General features: G+C 39.1%; 1 pseudogene; it reads right to left on the minus strand.

Annotated features, from left to right (window-relative positions):
- Positions 1–771: 771 nt before the first annotated feature.
- Positions 772–16,958, minus strand: LOC128588841 (single-pass membrane and coiled-coil domain-containing protein 1-like; annotated as a pseudogene).
- Positions 16,959–21,804: the final 4,846 nt, after the last annotated feature.

Below are 21,804 nucleotides of genomic sequence, written 5' to 3' on the forward strand. Positions count from 1 at the left end.
GAAGTTGTCTTTCTTTCTTTTTCAGGTGTTTTTTTATTGCTTATTTGTTTTAAACTAGGTAATACATTCACATGGTTCAAAATTCAAAATGTGCAAAATGGACTAACAGTGAAAAGGCTTTCTCTTACATTTGCCCTGTGGCCTCTTAGTTTTCTTTCCTATGATGACTAATATGACTTTCTTATGTATCTCTACAGAAGTCGTTTATGGATATATAAACTAATATGCATCATATACATGTTTGTTTTTTGCCCCCCTTTTCCACTTACTTATACATCTTGGAAATAAATATTTAAAGCAACAATACATGTTGGTGATAACTTCGTATCATGACACAAAGAGCTTCTTCATTCCTTTACATGGCAATACAGAAATTATCTATTATATCAATTTGTCATAATTTCTATAACGTCACCTCACATTTTGCTCTAAAAATAAGCTAATGGGTGGCACCTGTGGCTCAGTCGGTAAGGTGCCGGCCCCATATACCGAGGGTGGCGGGTTCAAACCCGGCCCTGGCTGATCTGCAACCAAAAAATAGCTGGGCATTGTGGCGGGTGCCTGTAGTCCCAGTTACTCGGGAGGCTGAGGCAAGAGAATCAACTCCTCCCAGGAGTTGGAGGTTGCTGTGAGCTGTGTGATGCCACAGCACTCTACCGAGGGCCATAAAGTGAAACTCTGTCTCTACAAAAAAAAAAAAAAAGAAAGAAAAAATAAGCTCATAATAAATTATGCATACTTTTTTCCATTAGCAAGATAAATGACCAGAAGTCAAAATCCCTGGGTAGTTTGTAGGGTGACAGGTATCAATTCTTTAAGGGATGACTTTTGCTCTTCAGGGGTTCTCACTGTTTTCCCCTTTTCGGTGATCTGAACAGCCCTCAGCAAGTCATGCTGTGAAGCCGGGTTCCTCACCATGTCAGTCATCAGGAACACGATGTCCCTGATGTACATCTGTATACTTTAGCAGCAGAGTGCTCTGCCTTGTTCCTACGTGCAATGAAGAAGGTACGGAGGGCTGTGATACCTCCTTCTTGCATCTCCACACTCCCCGAGGACGGAATCCCACACAACTCTAATGTGCTTGTTCTTCATTTTTCGTCTAAGGACAGAGACTATGGTAAGAAGACCTCTCACCAGGTCTGGCAGCTTTTCAAGCACATAAGTGTGCAAGCAGTTAAATACTTGAATGACATAGCTGTATAAAACATTCAATTCTGGAACGCAAGATGGCTAACTGAAGCCAGCTTTCCACAGAGGCTCCCATCCAGAAGGAGAGTTAAAGGACAGAAGTTTAGCAAGTAACCTGGTGGATCAAAGCTGAGCCAAGAGAGAAGGTTGAGGAACATACATCGACCCTGCGGAGGCGAGCTGTGACCCCAAGGATACAAACAAAAGGTACAAAATCCATCGCCAAGAGGACAGGAGTCCCCTCCTCCATGAGAACGGCTCACAGTACTCCATACAAACAAGTGAGCAGAGTTAAAAAGTCCTTCCATTATATCCCACAGGAGAGACCCTCTAAAAACTGGACCTACTTTCCCTACTAGGGTGCCATAGCGCTCTCCTGTCAGGCATAAAACTGTATATATTCTCTACCTTCAATTCTGATTTCCCAGCACTCCCCTCCACTGTCTCTCTGAGGTCTGGAAGCCTGCCCTCCAGGAGTCCAGATGCTTGGGTATTCTCTCAAGAGGTGTAGACAGGGCATGGACTGCTGCTGGTCAGTGCTGATTCTGCAGCATGGGAGTAAGGAGAGGATGGTCAGCTGAGAGGGAACACACCAGTACAGGAGTGTTGGTGCCCAGATGCACAGAGCAGCAGCCACTTTGGCAACAATAGGGCTCATAACCCTGGATATTCCAGAGTCACACCCCCTGTCTCTCTGGGCAACCAGAGGAGGCCGGGCACCTTCTGTGGTGGCAGCCACTGGCAGAACACATCTGGGACTGAAATGCAGGCCCCGTGAGTAAAGGGTTTTCCTGAGGTGGTACCGGCCTGGGCGGAGCATGGCAGATTCCCAAGGCAGGGCTGACCCAGAGGACCGCGAACCTAAGACGCACCCGGCCCTTAGGGGATCATTAGCTGAGACAAAGGAGGGCAGGCAGAGGCTGGAAATGACAGCTAACCATGTAGCTCCAATGCAAACTACAGCCGAGACCAGGCAGTGGCACAAACAGGGCCTGAGGCACAGGTTCTATAAACTCAGTGTCTGTTCTGCAGGGGAATATATCTGGGACAGAAACGAATTCCACAAAGTTGTTCTGTTCTGTCAGTAACATCAATCAGCAGCAGGGCTGAACTGAGTGAACAGCCTCAGCCTCCTTTAAGCACCCAAGGTTGTCAGGCCTCACCTCCCCCTGCCAGATAGTGGCAGAGTGCAGCAGCCTGGCTGAGGAGACATAGATCTCCCTGTGATTCAGGCAGGCTCATACCCCTGGAGTGTCTGCTCATTGGAGGCAACTGGGTCACAGCCCTACGTGGTTATCAGTGACTGGGTGTGACAGAGGTGCAAGGTGGGGAAGGAGGCATCAACTTCTCAGATTAATCTATTTGCTGGGTGGGTCTTCCTGACCTCATGGAGCACCAGAGCAAGTCATATTTGAGTTGAGTTCTCAGCAGACCCCTGCGATCCAGTTGCCAGAGACCTTTTGAACTGTCCCACCTGAGACAGGTGCTGATCGAGATAATTTGTTTGGACCTCTTGAACTGGACCAATCACCCGAGGACTATCCAAGTGGTACCATGGGTGTGTGGTTGCAGGAAGGATTGATTTTCCTTTTCCAGTTGTTGCCTGTAGGGGGCGGGGTGACTTAATTGCTGGTATTTCTCCATAGCTGAGAATTCAACCCAGAGTAACTGATTCTCTAGGGTAGGACAGAGACCAGCTGAAAACAGGACAGAGCCACTTAGCCCCACCACACCAAGCAGGTCCCCAGTTACTCAAGCCATAGCACTGTATGGGTCCTTAGCCAAGCTCCAGGAAAAAGGTACAGACACCAGTCCCAGCTTTTGGGCAAAGGGCTGGTTAATCACTACTCCTGGAGCCCCCAACCCAACTTCTCTTTATGTATTCATCTAGTCAAACGGTGTAAAATAATCATGAGGTGGAATCAGCAGAAAAACTCTGGTAACATGAATAACAAGAGTAGATCAATCCCCGCAAGGAAAGATATGGCAGACACAACTGAAGATAGCATTCATAACCAGATGGCCAAGATGTCAGAAATCGAATTCAGAATTTGGATTGCAAACAAGATCAATAGAATGGAGGAAAAGTTGGAATTAAAAATTCCAGGAGCATTTCAAAAGTTGTCTCAAGAATTCAACAAATTTAAAGACAAAATTACCAAAGATTTTGACACATTGAGATAAGAATTTGCAGCTCTCAAAGATCTGAAAAATACAGTAGAATCCCTCAGTAACAGAGTGGAGCAAGCAGGAGAAAAATTTCTGACATTGAAGATAAAGCTTTTGAATGCTCGCAAACTCTCAAAGAGGAAGAGAAATGGAGAGCAAAAACGGATCATTCACACCAGCGGTGCATCTTACAAGGGTATATGTGAAACTTGGTAAATGTGGAATGTGTCTTGGCACAGTAACTGAGAGAATGCCAGGAAAGCTATGTTAACTAGTGTGATGAAAGTGTGTCAAACGGTCTGTGAAGCTAGTGAATGATGCCCCATGATCATATCAATGTACACAGCTATGATTTAATAATAAAAAAAAAAACGGATCATTCTCTCAGAGAGCTCTGGGATAATTTGAAGAAAGCTAATATCTGCCTCATAGGAATCCCTAAAACTGACAAAGTGGCTTCGCAAGGCACAGAGGCTCTTCTCCATGAAATTATGAAAGAAAATTTTCCAGACATGCCAAGAGATTCTGAAATTAAGATAGCAGACAGTTTCAGAACCCCAGCATGACTCAACCAGAATAAGACATGCCCCAGGCACATCATAATTAACTTCTCTAAACTTAATACAAAGGAGAAAATTCTGAAAGCAGCCAGATGTAAGAAAACTATAACCTACAAAGGGAAGAGAATTAGAATGACTGCAGATCTCTATGCTGAAACCTTTCAAGCCAGAAGAGGGTGGTCATCGACTTTTGATCCCCTAAAACAAAACAACTTTCAACTCAGGATCCTGGATCCAGCTAAACTGAGTTTCATTTATAATGGAGAAATTAAATACTTTAATGACATTCACAAGTTGAAGAAATTTGCCATAACTAGACCAGCTCTCCAGGATATTCTCAGACCTATCCTCCATAATAACCAGCACAATCCTCTACCACAAAAGCAAACTCACTCAGAAACTTTTGATCAAACTCCAAATTCCATAGGGGCAAAAGGATTAAAAATGTCCACTGGACTTTCGAAAAACTTGATACTCAAAATTTTACCAGGCTTATCACTATTCTCTATTAAGACAGCAGATCTCCACGTCTTTAGTTCTCCACTATTCGCCCTTTATCTTTTCTATGTTTGAGTGAAATGAGAGTTAATGGATATGTATAAAACAGATTTAGAGATGTACAATTTGTTAACTTAGAAAGCAACTTTAGGACGGCGCCTGTGGCTCAGTTGGTAGGGCGCCGGCCCCATATACGGAGGGTGGCGGGTTCAAACCCGGCCCCGGCCAAACTGCAACCAAAAAATAGCTGGGCGTTGTGGCGGGCGCCTGTAGTCCCAGCTACTCGGGAGGCTGAGGCAAGAGAATCGCTTAAGCCCAGGAGTTGGAGGTTGCTGTGAGCTGTGTGAGGCCATGGCACTCTACCCAGGGCCATAAAGTGAGACTCTGTCTCTACAAAAAAAAGAAAGCAACTTTAGCAGAACACAAAAAGTGTGTTACAGTATCCATTAAATTTATGCAGTAAACTTTAAATAACTAAAATTTGCAATGAACATAGAATTATAGGGCTCTAAACCTGCAGACTCAGAGCCACATGTGCCGCTCCTCAATAGAATCCAAACATCACAGATCAAATCTCTTTGTTAAAAGGATTTGGGTATTTTTTGAGACAGTCTTACTATGCCTCGGTAGAGTGTGTGGCATCATAGCTCACAGCAACCTCAAACTCTTGGGCTCAAGAGATTCTCTTACCTCAGCCTCCCAAGTAGCTGGCACTACAGGTGCCTAGAACAATGCCCGGCTATTTTTCAGTTGTAGTGGTCATTGTTGTTTGGCAGGCCCAGGCTGGATTCAAACCCGCCAGCACCAGTGTATGTGACTTGTGCCCTAGCCGCTGAGCCTGTTAAAAGGATTTGTTCTATAAAATCTGGATTCTATCAAAAGGCTGTATTCAAGGATACTGAAGGCTGAATTAGGCCCGGAAACTGCAGGTTCCCCACCCCTAGAACCAAATTCATCCTGAATCACGAAAGAGGAAAATTCCTGAAGCTTTTTTAGCAAGTTTTACAAAATCACTTGCCAATCCTTGATTGCATGTGATGAAGCTCTTTTTATCTAGAATATTTACTTTATAGTTCTAAAATTATACAAAAGGTTACATTTAAATTTGTTCAAAATCCAATCTTTCTGCCTGAGATTAAAAGCTTTTTTAGCTTTTAAAGATAATTTTTTTATTTATTATTCTGCATAAAGTACCAAGCAACAAAAGCAGAATTTTTTTTTTTTTTTTGAAACAGAATCTCACTATGTCACCTTGGGTAGAGTGCCATGGCATCACAGCTCACAGCAACCTCAAACTCTTGGGCTTAAGTTATTCTCATGCCTCTGCCTCCCAAGAAGCTGGTACTACAGGCAGCTGCCACAATACACAGCTATTTTTCTGTTGCAGTTGTCATTGTTGCTCACCTGGCCCAGGTGGGGTTCAAACCTGCCAGCCTTGGTGTATGTGGCCAGTACTGTAACCATTATGCTATGGGCACCACGCCAAAAGGAGAATTTTTTTTAAGCACAGCTTTTGATTTATTTATCACAAAAAAAAAAAAAAAAAGCTTACCTATGGTCAAACTGATTAAGATTAAATAAATTTGTTTATGAAGTTTTACTAAAATTAGTTTTACTGTTAATAATACACTAATGCAAATATAAAATTTGGTTTTCTCTGTTAAGCAAGGTTTTTACATAATTTTAATAGTAAAAGATTTTTGTTCACCTTTTGAACAAACTTCACAAAAAAAATAAAGGAGGGGAGCGAGGGAGAGAGAAACAGAAAGAAAGAGATTGATTGATTCAATTTGTCTATTTATTGGCTTGTTTTTCATTTTGTGTTTCTTAGCTCTTAGGATTGTTTGGGAAACTAAGTCTCCTCTATTAAAGTTTTGGCCTTTAATAATCTTTTTTTTCTTTTTTTCCATTTCTCTAAAACCCTTTTCTGGAAAGATTTTTATAATCTTGAATTACCACTTTGGCTAAATGAATAACTATGATTTTTTTAGTAGCCTGTGATCTTGTTTTATGATAAGTGTTTTAAACTTTTGATATCTGACAAACTTTCCAAAGTAAAAATCCTAAATTTATTATTTTTGACCTCAAACTATCTTTTAATACTAGAGCCACTGAAAGTCCAAGAGAGATGTACTAGGCTCACTTGGCATAGGAAAACCATAAATAAAGCACTGTCAAATGCGAAATGTTGTTTAACTTTCTTGGAGTTATATTTATATAAAATTGTTCTTAATATGTGCTCGAAAGTTGTATGAAATTTCTAAAATTCAGATATGTCTTAGTGTATGTTATCAATAAGTATGATTATTATGTTAACTTGTCTAAAATAAATTATTATGTTGTTATGTTAAAGTAAGTTTATTATTATATTAAATTGTTAAACTGACAACCAAATTTTGTTGTCAACTGTCTCTTTAACTATGGCTAGTCTAAGACCTTTTGTCATTCATGGACCATTATTATTTTGATTCTTCTCAAAAAGTGTTTTTTTAAATGCTTATAATTCAAAATTTCTTTCTTCAAAGAGACTCATGGAAAGAACTGAGAAGTACTTTTGAATATACATTTCTAACAACTTTAAAGATCTTATCATTTGGACTGAATCTTGAATCCTTTCCTGACTATAAGTCTCCAAATAATGTTTTCAGTTCTTCCATTTTTGTGACTTGGACTCAAAGAAACTGCCACCACCTTTTCTCTGAGGCCCTACAAGCAAACATTGTAACACACAAACTCCAGAATAAATTGTTCCAAATATTAAAAAAAAAGTATTCTCCATTAATTTGAATGGCTTAAATGGTCCTCTAAAGAGGCACAGGCCAGATGTAAGACTCTCATCTTACCTTAAAAGATAAATATAGACTCAGGGTAAAGGGATGGTCCTCTATATTTCAGGCAAATGGAAATCAGAAAAAAGCAGGTATTGCAATTCTATTTGCAGATACAATAGGCTTTAAACCAACAAAAGTGAGGAAGGATAAGAATGGTCACTTCATATTTGTTAAGGGTAATACTCAAAATGATGAGATTTCAATTATTAATACTTATGTACCCAAAGAGAATGCTCCTCAATTTATAAGAGAAACTCTAACAGACATGAGTAACTTGATTTCCTCCAGCTCCATAACAGTCGGAGATTTCAACACTCCTTTGGCAGTGTTGGATAGATCCTCCAATAAGAAGCTGAGCAAAGAAATTTTAGATTTAAACCTAACCATCCAACATTTGGATTTAGCAGACATCTACAGAACATTTCATCCCAACAAAACTGAATACACGTACTTCTCATCAGCCCACGGAACATACTCCAAAATTGATCACATCTTAGTTCACAAGTCTAACCTCAGTAAATTTAAAGAAATAGAAATTATTCCTTGCATCTTCTTGGACCACCATGGAATAAAAGTTGAACTCAGTAACAACAGGAATCTGCATACTCATACAAAAACATGGAAGTTAAATAACCTTATGCGGAATGATAGCTGGGTCAGAGATGAGATTAAGAAGGAAATTGCCAAATTTTTGGAACAAAACAACAATGAAGACATGAATTATCAGAACCTCTGGGATACCGCAAAGGCAGTCCTACAAGGGAAATTTATAGCACTGCAAACCTTCCTCAAGAGAATGGAAAAAGAAGAAATTAACAATTTAATGTGACATCTCAAGCAACTGGAAAAGGAAGAACATTCCAACCCCAAACCCAGTAGAAGAAAAGAAATAACCAAAATTAGAGCAGAATTAAATGAAATTGAAAACAAAAGGATTATACAACAGATCAATAAATCAAAAAGTTGGGCTTTTGAAAAGGTCAATAAAATAGATAAACCTTTGGCTAATCTAACCAGAAAAAAAGAGTAAAATCTTTAATTTCATCAGTCAGAAATGACAAAGACGAAATAACAACAGACTCCTCAGAAATTCATAAAATCCTTAATGAATACTACAAGAAACTTTCTTCTCAGAAATATGAAAATCTGAAGGAAATTGACCAATTCTTGGAAGCACGTCACCTTTCAAGACTTAGCCAGAATCAAGTGGAAATGTTGAACAGGCCTATATCAAGTTCTCAAATAGAATCAACCATACAAAATCTCCCTAAAAAGAAAAGCCCGGGACCAGATGGCTTCACGTCAGAATTCTACCAAACCTTTAAAGAGTACCTATATTACTCAACCTGTTCCAAAATATAGAAAAAGAAGGAATTCTACCCAACACGTTCTATGAAGCAAATGTCACCCTGATCCCCAAACCAGGAAAAGACCCAACAAGAAAAGAAAATTATAGACCAATATCACTAATGAATATAGATGCAAAAATATTTAACAAGATCCTAACAAACAGAATCCAGCAACACATCAAACAAATTATACATCATGACCACATGGGTTTTATCCCAGAGTCTCAAGGCTGGTTCAATATATGTAAATCTATAAATATAATTCAGCACATAAACAAATTAAAAAACGAAGACCATATGATTCTCTCAATTGATGCAGAAAAAGCTTTTTTTTTTGTAGTGACAGAGTCTCACCCTATGGCCTTCGGTAGAGTGCCATGGCCTCACACAGCTCACAGCAACCTCCAACTCCTGGGCTCAAGTCATTCTCCTGCCTCAGCCTCCCGAGCATTCATAAATCAGTAGCCTTTATATATAGCAATAATAGTCAAGCTGAAAAAACAGTTAAGGACTCTATTCCATTCACAGTAGTGCCAAAGAAGATGAAATATTTGGGAGTTTATCTAACAAAGGACGTGAAAGATCTCTATAAAGAGAACTATGAATCTCTAAGAAAAGAAATAACTGAAAATGTTAACAAATGGAAAAACATATCATGCTCATGGCTGGGAAGAATCAACATTGTTAAAATGTCCATACTACCCAAAGCAATATACAATTTTAATGCAATTCCTATTAAAGCCCCATTGTCATACTTTAAAGATCTTGAAAAAATGCTTCGTTTTATATGGAATCAAAAAAAAACTCGAATAGCCAAGACATTACTCAGAAATAAAAATAAAGCAAGAGGAATCACACTACCACACCTCAGACTATACTATAAATCGATAATGATCAAAACAGCATGGTACTGGCACACAAACAGAGAGGTAGATGTATGGAACAGAATAGAGAAGCAAGAGATGAACCCAGCTACTTACTGTTATTTGATCTTTGACAAGCCAATTAAAAACATTCAGTAGGGAAAAGATTCCCTATTTAACAAATGGTGTTGGGTAAACTGGCTGGCAACCTGTAGAAGATTGAAACTGGACCCATACCTGTCACCATTAACTAAGATAGACTCTCCCTGGATTAAAGATTTAAACTTAAGACATGAAACTATAAAACTACTAGAAGAAAGTGCAAGGAAAACTCTTGAAGAAATCAGGCTGGGCGAATATTTTATGAGGAGGAACCCCCGGGCAATTGAAGCAGCATCAAAAATACACTACTGGGACCTGATCAAACTAAAAAGCTTCTACACAGGCAAGAAAACAGTAAATAAAGCAAGCAGACATCCCTCAGAATGGGAGAAGATATTTGCAGGTTATGTCTTCGACAAAGGTTTAATAACCAGAATCCACAGAGAACTAAACCATATTAGCAAGAAAAGAACAAGTGATCCAATCTCAGTCTAGGCAAGGGACTTGAAGCGAAACTTCTCTGAAGAAGACAGGTGCACAGCCTACAGACATATGAAAAAAATGCTCATCATCCTTAATCATCAGAGAAATGCAAATCAAAACTACTTTGAGATATCATCTAACTCCAGTAAGATTAGTCCATATCACAAAATCCCAAGACCAGAGATGTGGTGTGGATGTGGAGAAAAGGGAACACTTCTACACTGCTGGTGGGAATGCAAATTAACACATTCCTTTTGGAAAGATGTTTGGAGAACACTTAGACCTGCCACTCAATCCTACAATTCCTCTACTAGGTATATACCCAGAAGATCAAAAATCACATTATAACAAAGATATTTGTACCAGCATGTTTATTGCAGCCCAGTTCATAATTGGTAAGTCATGGAAGAAGCCCAAGTGCCCATTGATCCACAAATGGATTAATAAATTGTGGTATATGTACACCATGGAATATTATGTAGCCTTAAAGAAAGATGGAGACTTTACCTCTTTCATGTTTACATGGATAGAGCTGGAATATATTCTTCTTAGCAAAGTATCTCAAGAATGGAAGACAAAGTATCCAATGTACTCAGCCCTACTATGAAACTAATTTATAGCTTTCATATGAAAGCTACAACCCAATTATAGCCACTGAATATGGGGAAGGGGAAAAGGGAGGGGAGGGGAGAGGGGAGGATGGGCGGAAGGAGAGTAATTGGTGGGACCACATCTATGGTGCATCTTACAAGGGTAAATGTGAAACTTACTAAATGTAGAATATAAATGTCTTAACGCAATAACTAAGAAAATGCCAGGAAGGCTATGTTAACCAGTGTGATGAAAATATGTCAAATGGTATATAAAACCAGTGTATGGTGCCTCATGATTGCATTAATGTACCCAGCTATGATTTAATAATAAATAAATTAAAAAAAAAAAACATTCAATTCCATTGGAGTGAACTTGAGAGCCAGAACTGCTGTCCACATCTCATCTCAGGCTGCTTGGATTGCCAGAGTCTTACTAGGATATTCAAATTTTTGTGTCAGATTATCCTTGTGATGGCCAGTTCGTTAACTGTACTTCTAAAGCTTGGAGTTTGTGGTCTACTTTCTGCTTAAGATCCAGCTCCAATGACCCTTCTTTTTCTAGTGTCAAAGGCAAAATTGACAGATTCTCCCTTCATATTTCCCCTTCTTTTTTTCTTTAAGAGATGGGTTCTTGCTGTGTTGCCCACGCTGGGCTCAAAACTCGTAGGCTCAAGCGATATTCTCACTTCAGTCTCCTAAGTAGCTGCAACTATAGGTGCATGCCATGGCACTCAGTGGTGACAGGACTGTGACAGAAGTGTTTTCTTTTCTGTGACATTCCCATACACATAATAAATATGTATGCGTTTTCTCCTGTAATCCCAGTTACTTCAGGAGGCTGAGGTGGGAGGATTGCTTGGGACCAGCAGTTTGAATCCAGCCTGGGCAACACAGTGAGCCCCTGTCTGGCTTCACCATCTGGTAAAGTTTTGGAGTCTCATGGGAGGAACCGTCCCCAGACCTTAAGGGCTGGAGTAAGTCTATCAGTTCACTTGAATTGATAGTGTAAGATTCTCTTTTCTAACACTGGACCATTCTAACCCAATTACCCAACTAACCCCAGACACATATCAAGACATTAGTGCTTGTTAGATGACATAAATTTATTAATTATAACTGGATTCTCATGACTGCTGCATCTTTGCCTTTCAGAATTCATTAGATTCCCTTTCGTAAATTTAATCACCATTTCAAAGGAATTCAGAAAAATACATACTACCTTAGTCCAGAAAAAAAAAATTTTTGCTATAATTGGGCAATGAAGATTCAAATGCCTCTGTCAAAAATGGCATTTGTTATATTTGGGGCAATGTGATACACTGATGTGAATTTCTCTCTAAATTTTACAAAGATGATTTTGCTTTTAAAAGAGTCAGTGTATCACTTCATGCTTTCTGACATTTTAAGAAAGTCAGTCTACTAAAAACATTGGATTTAAGAAATTATATCCTTTGTGCTTTCCTACTTTTCATGACATGACACTGAATTGAAGGGAATGAATTTATCTTTGAACCAACTTCAAATTGATTTCTGTTGAAAAGAATCTAGAATATTATGTATCTTTATCTAAATGCTGGCAGTGGGTGTTTAATTCGTATTTCTTACCAGGTTATGTTACAATGACTTGCAAGGACATCTTTGAAACTGCTTTAGTCCAAAGAAAAATTCATTACCAAGATACTTTTAGTAAATAAGTTTTATTCCCTGAATAATGAAGTTTGGTATGATGTTCATTTTTTTTTTTTTTTTGAGACAGAGTCTCACTTTGTCACCCTTAGTAGAGTGCCATGGACTCAGCTCACTCTTGTGCTCAAGTGATCCTCTTGTCTCAGCCTTCCCAGTAACAGGGACTACAGGCATCAGCCACAACATCTAGCTATGTTTTAGAGATGGGGTCTTGCTCTTGCTTAGACTGGTTTTGAACTCATGAGTTCAAGCAATCCACCCACCTCGAACTCCCAGAGTGCTACGATTACAGGCAGGAGCCACTGCGCCCTGCCAATGTTCACTTTAACACCAATTCTGGTTATGAGGATTTCTCACATAAGCTAAATTTCCTGCTGAAAGGAAGAGTACTCCTGAGTTCTACACGGCCCACCAAGTGTGAGTCAAGTACTAGCATCTTTTTGACAAAATAAATACTTTCCTTCTGGTAGATACCCAGTAGTGGGATTGCTGGATAGTAAAAGAGAATCTTATACTCAATCAATTCAAGTGAGCTGATAGACTTACTCCAGCCCTCGAGGTCTGGGGAAGGTTCTTCCCATGAGACCCCAAAACTTTACCAGATGGTGAAGCCAGACCCACATGGTAGGTCTACTTCAAGTTCTTCAAGAAATCTTCATGCTGTTTTCCATAGAGGTTGTATGAATTTGCAGTCCCACAAACACTGTATCTGTACCAACTTTCTCTCTACATCTGTACCACCATGTATTGTTTCTGGACTTTTTAATAAGAGCGATTCACACAATAGTAAGGTGGTACATCATTATGGTTTTAATTTGCACTTCTCTAATGCTTAGAGAGGTTGAGAAATTTTTATAACTTTCTTGGTCATTTGTCTACTTTTGTAAAAGTTCTGTTCATGTCTTTTGCCATCTTTTTTTTTTTTTTTTTTTTTAAAGCAAAAGCAAAACATTTTATTGAGGAGAAAGAAAAGCCTCTGACACAGTAGAGGGGGATCCCTAGTAAGTTGCCATCTTTTGAGATCTTTTCAACAGAGTTGCTTAATTTTTTTTTTGCTGATCTATTTGAGTTTGGGGTAGATTCTAGATATTAGCCCTTTATCTGACATATAGTTTACAAATACTTTTCCTTCTTCTGTACATTGCCTATTTGCTGTGTTATTTCCTTTGATGTGCAGAAGCCTTTTAATTTAATCAAGTCCCATTTATTTTTGCTGTTGCTGTAATTGCTTTTGTGGTCTTAGTCATAAATTCTTTGCCTAGGCCAATATCTAGAAGAGCTTTTCTTACATTTTCTTCTAGAATTTTTATGGTTTTGTATCTTAAATTTAGGTACAAATTATCTATCCTGAATTAATTTTTATAAGTGGTTAAAAGATAGCAGTCATGTTTCATTCTTCTGCATATTGTCATCTAATTTTCTCAGTACCAGTTATTGAATAGAACTTCTCTTCCCTAGTGTATGTTTTTGTCTGCTTTGTCCAAGATTAGTTGGTTCTAGGCAGATGGTTTTACTTTGGGGTTCTCTGTTCTGTTTCCTTGGTCTATGTCTCTGTTTCCATCAATACCATAGGGTTTTGGTTAGTATATCCTTTTAGTGTATTTTGAAGTCTTGTAATGTGTAATACCTCTAAATTTGTTCCTTTTCCTTAGGGTTGCTAAAGGTATTCAGGCAGCTTTCTGGTTCCAAACAAAGGCTAAAATTATTTTTTTCTGGGTTTGTGAAATATAATGTTGGTGTCTTGATAGAGATTGTGTTGAATCTGTAAATCCCTTTGGGCAGTATGGACATTTTAACAATGTTGATGCTACCAATCTGTGAGCAGGCTTTTCCTTTTTGTTGTGTCATTTGTGATTTCTTTCCTCAGTGTCTCTTAATTCTCCCTGTGGATATCTTTCACCTCCTTGGTTAATTATATTTTCCTTGTAGCTATTGTGAGTGGTATTGAGTCTTTGATTTGACTGTAAGTTTGATTGTTACTGGTATATAGAAATGCTACTGATTTGTGTACATTGATTTTGTAACCTGAGACTTTGCTGAATTTATCAATTCCAGCAGTCTCTTAGTGGGAGTCTTTGGGATTTTCTAAATATAAGATCATATCATTAGCAAAAAGTAATATTTTTACCTCATCTTTCCTGATTTAGATACCCTTTATTTCTTTCTCTTGCCTGATTGCTCTGGCTAGGACTTCCAATATTACAAGGAATAGAAGTGATGAGAAGGAGCACCCTTGTGCTGTTCCAGAACTTAGCAGGAATGCATTCAACATTTCTCTATTCAAGTATGATGTTTGTCATATACAGCTTTTATAATTTTGAGAAGTGATCCTTCTGTGCTTAGTTTTTTGAGAGTTTTTATCATAAAAATGGTGCTGGATATTGTCAAGTGCTTTTTTTTACATCTATTGATATCACCATATGATGTTTGTGCTTCTGTTTATGTGGTAAGTCACATTTATTGATTTGCATGTATCGAACTATCCTGGCATCTTTGGGATAAAGCCCACTTGATCAAGGAGGATTTTTTTTTGATGTGTTGTTGAATTAGGTTTCCAAGTGTTTTTTATTGAGGATTTTTGCATCTATATTCATAAGGGATATTGGTCTGTAGTTTTGCTATTGTTTCCTTTCCTGGCTATGGTATCTACATAACACTGGCTTCCTAGAATGAGTTGGGAGGTTTCCCTTCTTCTCAATGTTGTGGAATACTTTCTGTAGTACAGGTACCCCTCCATCTGATCCAGGGATTTTTAGTTGGAAGATTTTTTAAAATTACTGTTTTGCTATCATTGATCATTACTGATCTGTTCAGTAGTTCTATTTCTTCCTGATTGAACCTTGGGAGGTTGCGTGTTTCTCAGGATTTGTATATTTCCTCTGCCATTCTAGTATATTTGCACAGAGATTTTCATGGATGATGTTTTGCACTTATGTGGTATCAGCTGCAATATCTGTTTTTTAATTTCTTTCTTTTTGTAGAGACAGAGTCTCACTTTATGGCCCTTGGTAGAGTGCTGTGGCGTCACACAGCTCACAGCAACCTCCAACTCCTGGGCTTAAGTGATTCTCTTGCCTCAGCCTCCCTCCCGAGTAGCTGGGACTACAGGCGCCCTCCACAACACCCAGCTATTTTTTGGTTGCAGTTTGGCCGGGGCCGGGTTTGAACCCGCCACCCTCGGTATATGGGGCCGGCGCCCCACCGACTGAGCCACAGGTGCTGCCCTGTTTTTTAATTTCTGATTGAGCTCACTTGGGTCCTTTATTCTTTTCCTTGTTAATCTAGCAAGAGGTCTGTTGATTTTATCTTTTCAAAGAACCAACTTTTGTTTTCATTGAGCCTTTGTATATTTTTGTTTGCTTTCCATTATTTTTAGTTTGCTCTGACTTTTGTTATTTGTTTTTTTTCTGCTGGCTTTGGGTTTGCTTTGCTCTTCCTTTTCTAGTTCCTTGAGAGTCAACATTAGGTTGTTAATTTGTGATCCTTCTGTATTTTTGATGTGGAGTTTAAGGCTATGAATTTTCCCCTCAGGAATGCTTTTGCTGAATCTCATAGTTGTTGATAGCTTTTGTTTTCTTTATCATTCACTTCAAGGAATCTTGATGTCCATCTTCATTTTGTTATTCAGCACCAGGTTAATTTTCATGACTTTGTGTAAATCTGAGTGTTTCTCTTGGAATTGACTTCTAGTTTTATTCCACTGTGGTCTGAGAAGATACATGGTATGATTTTGATTTTTTTGAATTTATTGAGACATGTTTTGTGGCCTAAGATGTGATCAATTTTGGAGAATACTCTGTGTTAATAAGAATGGATATTCAGTGGTTTAGGGGTAGAATGTTCTATAAATGTTTGTTAGGTGCATTTGTTTCAGATTTCCATTTAAGTTCTGTTATTTCATTTATTTTCTGGTTAATGATTTGTCTACCTCTGAGGGAGGGGTGTTGAATTCTCTGGCAGTTATGATGTTACTATTTAGTTGTACTAGAATTTATGTATCTGGAAGCTCTTATTTTAGGCATATACATATATTTAAGGATATTAATATATATTTAAGGATATATATTAAGACATATATTTATGTCTTCTTCTTGAATTGCTGTTACCATTATATAATGACCATCTTTGTCTTTTCCCTAGATTGGAGTCCGCTACTGTAGCTCCACTGAGTTCCCTTGGGGTTGGTGAACTGTTTCATTTTTTCATATTTCCAGGCTTCTTTTGCCTGTTTCTTCTCAGCTGAATTTTCTTTTCTCAGCTCAAGGCAAATAGGTTTGCAGGCACCTGTTCTTTGCTTGGATATCCCTTGCTTACTTAGAAGAAGGGACGGTCCCTAGATGGTGCTTTTCCCTACTCTGAAATGCTGACACAGCAAGGGAGGGCATGTGCAGGAGAAGCCTGCAGAGCAGCTTTTCTCTTTTGTCCTGTTCATCTGTGATTGCTTCAATTCAAGCCCATGCTGAATGCTCTTTGTGTGGGGTGGTGGGTTGTTCCAAACCAATGTAGGAAGTTTGAGTTGGGAGCTGAGTAAAACCCTCTCCCAACTCAAAGGCTAGTGTTGAGGGGATTGTTTACCTGAGGTTTCCCACATAGTGATAGCGGTAGCTGGGTGAGGTTCTCCAGGCAGTGTCATGGGTACCTGGGTTGAAAATGTTTGAACCAGGTCCAGATACAATGGTGGTTTGAGACTAGGGATGGTGGGTGGTCAGTGGCAAGGCATTGGACTTAGAACAGTTCTGCTGGCCCAGAGACAGTGGTGGAGACTTGGGTGGGATCTTGGGCCTAGAATCTTAGAGGCAGTGTCCCAGGCCTGGAAGGAAGTCTGGAGTCATGGGGGCAGAGCCTTAAGCTCTGTTGTGCGAGCCTCAGAGTCAGAACTGGGAAAGAGCAGGGCCTCAGAGCTAGAAGCAGGACTATCTGGGCTATGGGTAGTTCTCACCTGTGGGGAGGAGGCACATCTGGACAGGTGGCAGGCTATTTTGGTGGCTCAGAGAACACAAATCCCAGCTTTATTTAGGGAGTTGCTTCCAGTGGCCCAGGGACTGTAGAGTTCTCCCACCCAGCTAGGTCTCCCTGAGATGAAGGTTCCCCATTGAGTCTGTAGCATCTGAGGCAACTTCTCTGCTCTGATCCTGCTGCGCTGGAAGAAGGGACACTTGGCTCCCAGGCACAGGTACAGCTCAAGGGAGCATCTTCTCTGTCCACTCAGTTTAATTTTATATGGCAATATAAGAGGCAGGTGTTACAGATATTAAGATTTAAATGCTATTGTTTTTATTTAGGCTTAATTTAAGATTCCAGTAACGTGGAAATAAATTTACAACATCTTTTTCAGCCTCTTGATCTAAGATCAACTGGCTAGAGACTTGTGAGATAATCTCATTACTCCAAACAAATAAAAGAGTGATATAAAGAAATATCTTTTCTCTGCTAGATCACAGGAGTTACTGCCTACAATTTTCAGGAAGAAAAAAAAAATTGTTTTATATCTTTGTCCAAGAATGGGATGATTGAGTAGCAGAGTAATCATCCAAATAAATGAATATAAAAAACACTGCTTCCTGGCATAGTAAATGAGTTGGTGTGTGCAGGGACCTTAGATGAGCTAATTCATCCAAGCAACTAAATCATGAGTTCAAAACAATTGAGAAGGGAGAAAGTATGGACAGAGGGAAGTGGAAGCGTTAAAAATGATAAAATGCTATTTGGACAGTTAGATTTTCATTGCCAGGGGAAGCGCCCCCTGCAAACATCCCAGGGCCCCCAGAGAACCCAGAGCCCCCAGGAGACCAGCTGATGATCACTCCTAAATTCACCTGTGAGCCTGCCTCTGGAGGTAAGCCACTTTAATATCTGTTTATGGCTAGTGTGTAGAAACATTTAATGTAACTATTGATAGTGAAACACCATTTGAATGAAAGCGGGGGTCCAATCACCCGCAAGCCCGTTAAAAGGTATATGAGAGTGTGTGAATATAATACGACTAAAAAAAAAAAAACTTAAGGGAATGATAATTTGCCCCTTTATGGCTAAGTAGCAGTTCAGTGAAAAATCAAGGCTGCCCAGATTAAAAAAAAAAAAAAAAAGAGTTGGAATGTATGTATGTGAGTGCTTGGAAACTGACTGAAATGAAAGACAATAAATGGAGTTTCACCCTCCCCTTAACAGAATAAAACGATTATGTAAATGGCCCTTTCTTCACTGCTCCAACTTTGCCCCCTGACTATTCTAAGAGAAACTGGAAGTTCCAGGTTTTCTGCTTTCCCTCTCGGACATAGGTCTAGTCTTTGGCAGCCACGTGGCCATGTGAAATTTAGGGGGAAAAATGAAAAGATATCAGAAAGGATAACTATGTTGTAGTTTGGTCACTGGAATTTCTTCAGTGAGTCCTTGATCAGGAATTCAGGAATTGAGCCCATGGGCCACCCCAATCAGTAATAAAATAAGATTTTGTTGGACTGAAGGGCATGCAGAGGGAGTAGAGAGTGCCAGAGCTATTGGCAGAGGGGCCATGCCTTGGAAAATGTTGCAGTTTGGGCAGTCCAGTGAGCTCTGGATGGCCCTTGAAAATTTGGGAGAGAAAGTGTAAATCTTGTGCTGGGCAGGGCTATACCCATATCCACAGCAGGTCTCCAAGGTAAACAGCCTCTGGCAGTGAGGAGGAGGCCCAAGTGAGAGGGCTCCTGCAAGGGTCCTTTGTCTAGAAGTAAATAATTGGCCCTGAGAGATATTTTGGCCAGGACTTAATAAATAAATAAAGAATACCTTTACAAACTAAATGGATGTTCTAACAAATGAATGAATACAGTCCTGAACCTTGAACAAGGTTATTTAGTCCTTGCTGCAGTTTTTATCTGAGGAGAAGATTAGAGTGTGTGCTCCTTACTTAGGCTGAAGCCATCCAAAATGTTTAGAACTACTTTATTCCTCAGAAAGTATGGCCTGTATATATTCATGTCTAGAGATAAAAATCTAATTTCTGGGGCGGTGCCCGTGGCTCAGCGGGTAGGGCGCCGGTCCCATATGCCGGAGGTTGCGGGTTCAAACCCAACCCCGGCCAAATTAAAAAAAAAAAAAAAAAATCTAATTTCTGGGCTCACCTGAACCTGTAAAATAGGAATTCCCTGTCCAGCCCTGAGTGGGAAAATCCTGTATCAATGTTATATTTCATAAAATGTCTCTCATTTGTAAAATGTAAAATGTAATAATTTGGTTGTTTAAATTGTTGGAAAAACTGAGTCTTTGTCAAAAAAATAAGATTCTTGCCTTTTAAACCTTGTAATTATCAGTTTGGCAAAGTGAATGGTTGACTTCATAGTGAACTGTGATCCTGTTTTGTGGGAAGTGAATTTTTTAGGGAATGAGAGAAATTAGACAAAAAGGAAAATGGCATTGTGTAAAAAAAGAATCTTGTGTGATAAATTTTCTCCTGAAACAGAATGGTTGTATAAGAAAGTGAAAAAGCAGGGCAAAAGTTAAAGAAAGTTTAGAATGTTTGTAGATTGTCTGTGCAGGTTAGATGAAGCTTATAAAAGGGAATTTGTGAAGGAGTTTACATGTAATCCAGTTGACTATGTATTTCCCCTAAAATATTTTGAATTGTAATTTTGTTTGAACAAATGTTTTAAGCCTTTGATATTTGACAAACCTTCCAAAATCAAAACTCTAAATTTGGGGCTCGGCGCCCATAACACAGTGGTTATGGGGCCAGCCATGTGCATGGGGCTGGCAGGTTCAAACCCAAACCAACTAAACAACTCTAAATTTAGTCTTTTTTAAAAATATTAAGACCACTGAATACCTAAGTAAAACAAATTAGACTTATTTGATTTATTAAAAATGTATAGGAAACATTGTCAAATATGAAATGGTTATTAAGAAACTTATGTTTAAAGTCTCTTAGAATTCTGTTCTTATACATGTTTAAAGTAATGAAAAAATGCATCTAAAGTCAGAACTCAGAGTCAATTTACCATTATAGAGTTAATACAAAGTTTGTTAAACTGTTTTTCTATCTTCTTGCCTGCTAAAAACTGTGGTTGCTATGTTACAAATAGCCTTGAGATAAGGTGCCAGCTCTCAGCAGAAGACCCAAGGTCAGTTACTCAATTGGAATTAAAGAAAAAAAAGAGTCCTCTTTACTTTTTGAAATAGCAGCTTCTTTTCTCTCTTAATTGGCACTGCTCTGTCTGGCTCTATAGTAACTTGGCATATTCTTAACAAATAACTTCTTTTAATTTATATTGTATTCCAAACTTAATTTCTTCCCTTCTGTTTATAACTAAAAGGATAACTAAAGTAGCTCATGTACCTGTACAAGTATGGAATGGATTTAACCCAGATTGCTTATTCGGTGAATAGTTTTTTAAACTAGGAGTATTTAAAATTATAATTTAAGTTTTCTTTTTATAATCAGAAAATGTTTGCTAGTGTCTTGCAATTTCTCAAAGGCATAGTCTCTGCAATTGTGATAAAAGAGAACGCAGGCAAAGGGTTCGTGGCTCAAAGATATTATCAAGTAGCTATGAATACCCATAATAAATGAAATGAAACCCCATTCCTGACCAATGGGGTCTCAAAGGGGAGATGAGGAAGAAGAAATACATCTTAATTCTTAATAATCCTGAGAAAGTAACAGTTGCAGAAGAGGTCCCCCTCCAAAGATAAGAACAAACTTTACACTCTGCTAAAATAACTTAAAAAAAAAAATAAACAAACCCTGTAACTTATAACAACACCCTGGTTTCTAACATCTGCAGCCATAACTATGTTGCTGATATTGAACTGAAAAAAAATATATATATATATATAAAAGAGTTTGGAAAAAAAAACGTTCCCTAGAACTCAGCATTTTACTCCTTGAGGCACCTGAATTCTCTCTGGCAATTAAAGGTTCCTTCCTCTAGATTGTTGGAGTGTCTGTCAGTTTTCATTCACTGTTTTCCTGTGCCACTTCTGTTTCCCTGACTGGGAAAATGAACAGGCTAATTGGGATGGAGAGACTCTGGGGGCTTCCCTATGTTGGGTGTAGCTCCCCTTGGGTACTCCTCACTGCCCTAAGTTCCCTAAGAGTGCTCCCATGCTGATTACACCGAGGCAGGGCTCAGCAGAGTGGCAGGGACGTCCCACAGCAGTCCTCTGAGGGGGACAGCTCACCAACAGAGGAATGAACATACAGGAAGAGTGCACATCCACACTTAGGCCATTCCTATTCTCTAGGTAACCAGGTGTAAATAAAGGATTGGAGCCTGACCAGTTGATACCACAGTGGAAAGGCCCCTAGTTGGTGATCCTATCTACACCAACAGCAGAGAAAGTGGACAGCATTCCTGCCTGGATACATCACTCATGTGTGAAACCAGCCAGTGACAAGGAGTGGACAGTCCAATGAACCCAGAGCATCCCTACCACCTTACTCTGAGGAAACAGACTATAACCCTGTCCCAGTCACATACTGGGAGCTGACTGGTCTATGCAGG

This window comes from Nycticebus coucang, chromosome 6, assembly GCF_027406575.1.
Source record: "Nycticebus coucang isolate mNycCou1 chromosome 6, mNycCou1.pri, whole genome shotgun sequence".
Lineage (NCBI taxonomy): Eukaryota > Metazoa > Chordata > Mammalia > Primates > Lorisidae > Nycticebus > Nycticebus coucang.